This window comes from Urocampus carinirostris, chromosome 6 (assembly GCF_059441175.1).
Source record: "Urocampus carinirostris isolate Australia breed hairy pipefish chromosome 6, RoL_Ucar_1.0, whole genome shotgun sequence".
Taxonomy (NCBI): domain Eukaryota; kingdom Metazoa; phylum Chordata; class Actinopteri; order Syngnathiformes; family Syngnathidae; genus Urocampus; species Urocampus carinirostris.
This window is the reverse complement of record NC_142354.1, coordinates 20,233,008-20,241,172: the sequence shown is the minus strand read 5'-3', so window position 1 is coordinate 20,241,172 and position 8,165 is coordinate 20,233,008.

Genomic DNA, 8,165 nt, shown 5'->3' with positions numbered 1-8,165 from the left:
AGTGGAATTGCCGGATTGGGCTCCTGCTCCGCCAAAGAATTTCTATTCCTTTGTTGACTCAATCGTCCTTTTTTTGATTCACTTAATCTCATGATAACATTGCCCTCAAATTACCGCACTTAAAAAGCTGCAAAGGGAACCTGTATTGTTATTTCCTGCATGCACTGTAATTCTGGCCGAATTTTCTAGTGAGTTAATTTTTAATTTTTTGTTATGCGTTTCTTGCTTGGACGTTTCATTGTTTTTATGGGGCAGCTTTTTCAGGTCTTTTTTCTTTTGTTTCTGGTTTCTTGTTCGGACATTTTGTTGAAGTTTAACATTTTGTAACTCCTATGTTATTAAAACCCATTGCTCTTATTGAGCACCCTTGACTCCAGTTACTTCTTCCCCCACATGGGTCCATAACCCCTAACCGTGACACCCTTAGTGAATGAGAACCAATTACATGAACAAGTGCCACTCGTCCTACACCAGAGAAGCTAACCTTTGGAGTTGCTTTGTATTAAAACATCAGAAGGGCTGGGCCAGGAAGAAGAAAAAAATGACTGATTGTAATTTTCTTAATCTATGATGGAGAATATCGAATCCGATGCCTTGACGAAAAGTGAAGACAAAAAATATAATGTAGGCCTTTAAAAATTTCCCATATGCATTTAGGAATAAATATAGGAGCCGACATCATGTATGTGTTGTATTATGATCTATTTGTCTATTAATTGATACTTTAAATAAAATGTGTTTTTCTGCCCCTCTTTAAAGTACTACATCGGGCAATTTGCACAAAAAAATTCAAAATGCAAGTGTTTTTTTTGTCCTCCAAGACATTTGCACTATTGTTACGATTTACTTACAACTTGGGGCATTCTCCAAGTAAGCACTAACTTGCTAATATTTTGGCAGATTTTTGTTGACTTTTATGATAGATTTATCTTTTAAGTCTTTATTATGTGTTTATTGTTTTTATCCGAGAGTGCCATGACTAATCTCGCTGTAAACCATGTTAACTTGTAGTTATCAATGACAATAAAGACAATTTCGAGTGTAACTCTGAATAAATCAAATACATAATAAAAAAAACAAGTGTTCAGCTTGCCTTGTGTGTGTATGGTACACAATTTAGTAGCAACTTAACTCTGCTGAGAATAAACTGCTGAGTCAAGATTAGCATCCAAACACCAATTTAATCCAAAACAGAGTAAATAGACGACAACGTAAAAGACAAAACAAGGGAAGCAATTGGGCATTGATGATGATGCCATGTATCAATGAGAATGTTTGAATAGAACCAATTACGCTCTCAACGTGAGGTCACTTCCAGTCTGAGTTTCCTTCAAAATATGTGGAAAACAAATTAATTAAACTTCAGTTGAACTTTTCCCAGAGGCCAGCTCACCACTGAGAACAAGAGTGGCACCTAAACAAAAACAAACAAAAAAAAAAAATCTTCAGCAACACGCTTTAGTTTGCCTAAAAAAATTGACATTATCCATTATCTAAACTTATTTATGAATCCGGATTTGCTGGTGTGGGTGAGCGGTATGTTAGTGTTCATATATAGATTATAAGCGACGAAACAGCTGAACCAATTTTAGTGAAAATGTACACAGTCTTACCTAAAGGCCCGGTCACACAGCCTTTTGCGTCTGTACCGCGGGTAAAATTTTGCGATTTTTTTTTTTGCCCGTGGTTGCCCTCGGTGGAAAATGTGCAAAATTGGCCGGCGACTGTTCCGCGTCCTTCCGGCGACTGTTCCGTGTCCTTAACGCTGGTAACCGCGGCGGCATCGCTGTGCCGCCCGCGGTTACCCGTGGTCTAAAGTTTTGAGCAGCGCGAAACTTTTTCGCGCGGCCAACTGCGTGTGAATTTCTTACCGCGTGTAAAGCACGGCTGTATCTCGTCTGTACCTCGATCTCAAAAGCGGTCTACAGCGTCTGCTTCACGGGCAGAAATTTCTGGACGTGATTCAGCCTCGATACGCCCGTGAAAGGCTGTGTGACCGGGCCTTAAGGCCTATGGGAGTACTTTTAGCTAGGTATGTTGTCATGGCAGCCCCCACAAATACCAACAAAATCAATAAACATTAGCTGTACTATTGGCTCTTTTGCACTCCCTTGTTACTCCATGGTGCTTATACAACAAATTAAGGCCCCGACAACCTCGTCCAGGTAAAACACCTGGCAACACCAAGCCTGGCAAGCCCAGGCCATTATGCTTGTTCAGAATAAACAAACACACAATCAACAAATTTTAAACAATCTTGCAATAATCAGATCCCAGGAAATAATACCCCTTTATTGTCATTGGGGAGCTAGGAACGTGTCTCCCATTTTCCAAATGCAGCATATTGATATAACTCGTTGGTTAACTTGCAGGGAGTGAGTTATGCTGCCAGAAATTAACCCTGAAACACCCCGCCCTCTAAACAAGTCTAAAGCAAATTTCATAATAAATTTGGATGGTATAACTCATCCTGTACAACACAATTTATTTGTCCCTTGAAGCAATTCAAGAGGTTTTGCATGGCTGCTGGAGAAAAAGGTACAGTGGAACCTCGGTTCTCGACCATAATCAGTTCAAGAACCCTGTTCTAAAACTGATTTGTTCTATCACCGAGAACATTTTTCCCATTAAAAATAATGTTAATCGTTTTAATCCGTTCCAACACCCTGAATGTTTACCTTGAATGTTTAACATAAACATAAAGCTAACCCAGGCTAATCGTACGTTTGTGTTATCGTAATTCCGTACAAAAGATTACGCTATCATGAACGTTTAACAATAAAATAATCAGGTCGTTTACAAGTCATTTAGCACCCGGGTCTCCACAACAAGTGGTGAGCAGTTCAGGGGAAAGAGGGCTCCGTTCCAACACCCTGAATGTTGGGCTACGCTCCAACACCCTGAATGTTTACCTTGAATGTTTAACGTAAACATAAATCTAACCCAGGCTAATTGTACATTCGCGTTATCGTAATCTTCTGTACTAAAGATTACGCATGAACGTGTAAAATTAAAAAAAAAGGATAAAGAAAAGAATTGTGAATAGGATTTCTACCTTTGTGGTGCTCAGCAGAAGGCGCAGGTGGACGGTGGGGAATGGGATGGAGGAGGAAGAAAAATTATTGTTTGGAAGTATATTCTTTTCTTTTAAAATACCGATCTAATGACACTTGCTTCTGCCTTCTTTTTGGCACTTTCCTAAAGTGACTCATGACAGTGTATTATTCTTTAGTATCGTACTGATCGTAGATTTAGCCATGCTGTATCCCCTAGCAAGATCAGACACTCGCACACCTCCTTCATATTTTGCTATAATTTCTTTCTTAAATGCAATAGTTGTACGCAATACTTTTCTTTTTTCACCTGTAGCAACTTTTCTGCTTGCACTGACTTTCTTCGGAGGCATAATTAGGGGCTAAAACACTTCGTACACCTATATTAAAAGCGAAAGCAAAACGAAAAGCGTCCGCACGCGATAACAGTTGTTCACGAAAAGAGCGATCTCCACCCGTTCGCCGCTCATCATTGCACCCTTGCGTACGTACTCACGCATTACCGGCGTTCGAACTCCGATTTTTTGACCGAACAGCGAAGCAAGAATTTCTCGAAATTTTTGGTCGGACTCCGATTCGTTCGAACTGAGAGGCGTTCGAAAACTGAGGTTCCACTGTACAACACAACTATCTATCTATCTGTCTACCCAGGTCATAACCCTCGAGAGGGGTGACCAAAAGCAAGATACACACACACAAAAACAAAGAAAATAAAAAAAGGGAAAGAGTAGCAAAAAACAAACATTTTTGGACCATGGCCAACCCAAATGCCCATACAAGTTAAGCATCTCGGCACCCAAGTTGGTCATACTTTCGTCTCTCCAGATAAAACGGGACACAAGAAAGCGGCGATGTCACTTCACAACAAGACTGATGATGTAAATTATTTAAAAAAATGGAATGAAAAAATAAATAACACTTGGAGTTCATGAGTCTCAAACTGTCGCATGTGAGTCAGTAATTTGAGGCCCATGCCTTAATATGAATGCTTAATGTGGATGGTAGGCTGATTGATCTCATTATTATCCACACTGAGCAAGTACTTGTATCGGATCGATACTATTTTCATGGGATTGATACATCGCTCCTCTACCAATAACCTCACAGTACAGCATCTCTGTGATAGCGCAACCCCTCTCCCTCTGACCCAGCGCCCTCTACAACTCTTTAAGACAGTCTATGACCTTGTGAGTGACTAGAAAGCACACGTTTAGTCCTTCCAGCTACCTGGCCACTGGCTGGCATTCTGCATCCTGCCCGCCAGGCAGAAAACTCATCAAGAGACAACTGCACACCCCTACGAGAAGCTAACAATGACAGATTCAAGCACGACGCGCAGCTTGCTGTGAATATTAACTACAAAAAAGGAAAATGCCAGGCAATATTCCCTCTAAGCTTCCACATTTTTGAGCAATGACACAAGGTTTGTGAACATTGCTCCAAACAATGGTGAGCAACATCAATCCCAATTAGGGCAACAAGGTACAGTCAGTGCTGTCACAGCAGAGCGTGTGCCAAATGACCAAATGACCCAGGCGTTCTCCCATCTGAGTTCTAACCAGGCTTGACCCTGCTTATCTTCCCAAGATCAGGTGTTCTCAGGGAGGTATGGCCATTAGATGAAATAAACACTGCAGGTGCTTTGCGATAAAGCAGAGACTGCAGGAGCAACTGCAGATATGGATATTAAGGTTCTAACTGGTGAAGTGTTGTGGTGTTCGTATGGACTCCTTCTACATCCTCAGCAGGCATCTCAGGTTACGGGTTTCACCCCTTAACTAGTAGACCTCTCCAGCGTGTGGGAGCAAGGGCTGAGTTAGCCTTCACCTGCAGAAGGGGTCCAGCTACAACCTCTTGACAGCCAAAACAATTTGGAACAGCTTTTGGCTACTGTGGGTATTTCCCTGATATCCTTCTCTACTTGTTTGTAGTTAAGTCTGATCTTCTGCAGGAAACTGCGCATAGATGTGGCGGCGAAACCCCTTAGAGCTAACCTCCATTGGGTGGAGGATGGCATGCCTCATCCACAATGTCCTGGTGCCTTGCCCTCTCTGCCTGATGAGGTAGGGCTACCCTGTCTTACCAGGGAACCGTGAGTTCGGCTAAAATGATTGATTTGAGCTCCTACAAAGATGGAACATATCCGGTCGGAGGGTAGTTGCCACTACTTCCTGAGGAAAGACCAACTTCTTCTTGAGATCTACCCGCAGCTTCCAATATGATGCGCGGTGCAGCATTGATGGTAGGAGGTTGGATTTTTTTCCCCTTTGGGACTTTACTGCCCTCCGGTTGGACGCTTGTGAGCCTTAATGGTACTGGGGGCTGCTTGTTGGCTACATCATGCCAAACATTTTTAAATTGGTTGCAAAATACAAAACTTTAATTTATCACAGTTTTTTTGTGGAAGCAGAGTTGGCAAAAAGGTTGGCTTGAAAAGTTTTAATGTAACACCAGATTTTTAGGCAAACGTTAACCCCTCCAAAAAAATAGTACCGTTCTCATGTAAATATGAACAGTCAGACTTCTGAGACGGTTAACATTACAACAGAAGCAACACATGTCAAGTTGTTTTATAACCATGGTCAAGTACAAAGAAACACGTTTAACACAAATTTCAAGTTGCGTACAATGTGCATCCATCACTTTAATTGCGGGGACGAGCTCCTCCGTTATCCCTGCCCGGCCTCTGCGGTCCCCCCAACTCCTCTCTTCAGCTCTTAAGCGCGCTCACTTTTGTTTATTCAATCTCGAGTTGACAATGACTCCAAAATACCATTTTTAAAACACACAAAGGAAACTCAAGTTGTTTTTACTCGCATGTACCGTAATTCTGGCCTAATTTCCTGGGGAATTGATTTTGCAATTTTGAACTATGATTTTTATGCGCTGGATAGATTTTCTTGTGCGCTGAGAAGGTCTGGGCAGAGTGCAGAGAACATTTCCCATCAGTGATGGGTAAAATAAAAAAACAAAATAAAAAAAGGCATAATTCTGTTCATGATTCATGTACAAAATGATGGATCGAGAGCAACAACAACAAGTTCCTTCTTTGCTTCAACAGCCAAATTTTAAAATCCGTTATTTAAATATCCAAATGTTTTGTCTGTGGTAAATAATGTATAATCAAATTTAGGCACAAGTTAACAATCTGAGTGCACGGAAATAACTTTACCGCTGTTCAAATCAGCTTTAATGTTTCGCTTTATTCTGCCCGACAAAATGTCACACAACTGACTTGTACTGCTAATCTCACTGTACAGACAGTTAAAACAATTTCATGTGTTCATGTAGGTAACTTCTGTTGTTTATGAGTCTTTTCTTTGAGTAAAACTAAAATGAACACAGAAATGCAGCAAAATCCAAAAGGTTTTTATGTCTATGCATCGATATATATAGAGAAAGGTATGAAAACATAAGTTCTAACTCAGGTCCGTTGGCTTAAAAGCTAAATCCAAAACCTCTTAGTCCCCAAAGTAAACAAATAAATAGAAATCAACACTTATAGCCTTATCTGGGGCTACACTCCATCGGCTATGTGATGTTTTGGGGCCAATCAATACACCAGGCCCGTCAATCATGCAGCCAGGAGGATTTAATCTGAACCAAAGTCATTTTCTGTGTAGGCCAAAAAAGAAGTACTGGTAAGTCTCCTGCTCATTTCTATTAAAAGTTAAGATTCTTTGAAATGAATACATATACAATGCACCTTCTCGTTGCTAGAGGGCAGTAAAGGTGTAAACGAGCCAGAAAGGGCTATATTCATGTTTGGGACAATTTATCTTCAGTATCAGGTGGATTTCGTGATGAACGATAATTATTTACTATAAGTATTGATAAGTACAAAGTAGCGCTCAGAATAACAGACAAACACTTGAATGACATTGTTAAATGTGCGAGTACTCAGGATTTGACACCTGATATTGATGAAAAAGGATGGTAATTTTCAGGAGTCAGTAGCAGCAAGTTTACTGCAGAATTTCATTTTTTTGCATACATTTAAAATATAAAATAAAATGTATCTGGTTTCACGTTAAAGATAATATTATGCAGTATTTTTTCAGTTTCCGTAGGCCTAGCCTGGTGCTTGTATCTCTTTTTAAATTTGATTCAAAGCAGTGTGACAATTGAGGCAAGCATATTGTTATTCATAGCTCCCACTTGCGTTTGTTTAGTGTGGTGAGTTGGTTCAGATGAAAAGCTGCATTTATTGAATTGTTAAAACAAAAAAGATTGTTGTCATATTTAATGCAAAACATGAAAAAAATATATAGTGGTCCTTATTTTTATAAATACACGTGTTGTGCTTAGAAAATATCTCTTTTCATGCGTGATTATTACTTGTAGGGTGAGCTGAAAATGTAGGCTGAATGATAAAGCTCAGCAATGAAAAACAAAGCAAAATATTTGGCGTTTGCATTTCTTTTTACCGTCCACTTGAAAACGTAAAGTCAGGATATGGCTCGAGTTTAACATGCCTGCATTAACTGACCCTAACATAATGTGTATGTTTAACACTTCACCACTAGGACGCGCCAAGTGGCAATAAAATACAACACCCAGATTCATAAACTGCCCTTTGCATACTTTTTAGCAGGTCAATTTATCTAAAACTGGTATCGGGTTGATATTAAATCTTATTTCAAAGTAACATTGGTTCCATACTTGTGATTCCCGTCCTTATAAGAGAATTATATGGTCATGATAAATATATCAGAAATAAATTCCACTAAACTGTTGGGATAAATTGGCTTTCATTAAAAACAATATATAATTATCTCTTTGCGGGGTAAATACTACCTATCAAATATTTGTTGTGGTATCAGTTTCTGGTCCCGTTTCAGTTATTATTCAAATACTCATACTGCCTTTGGTTTGGGAAATAAAATATGGCAACAATTCAACACTCCTAATTTACAGTTTTTGCCATTACACTTTGACTAGAACAACAAAAAAGAACATGTCCGAACAAATGCAGGGGAGAAAAATGAAAAATAAATTGACGAAATAACACAGATTTTGCTAAATGGGTTATGAGGGATACGTTTGATGAAACATGAGGTGATGATGATGAAACAAGCAGCCAAGACCGAAACATTTAACACAGGAAAGATG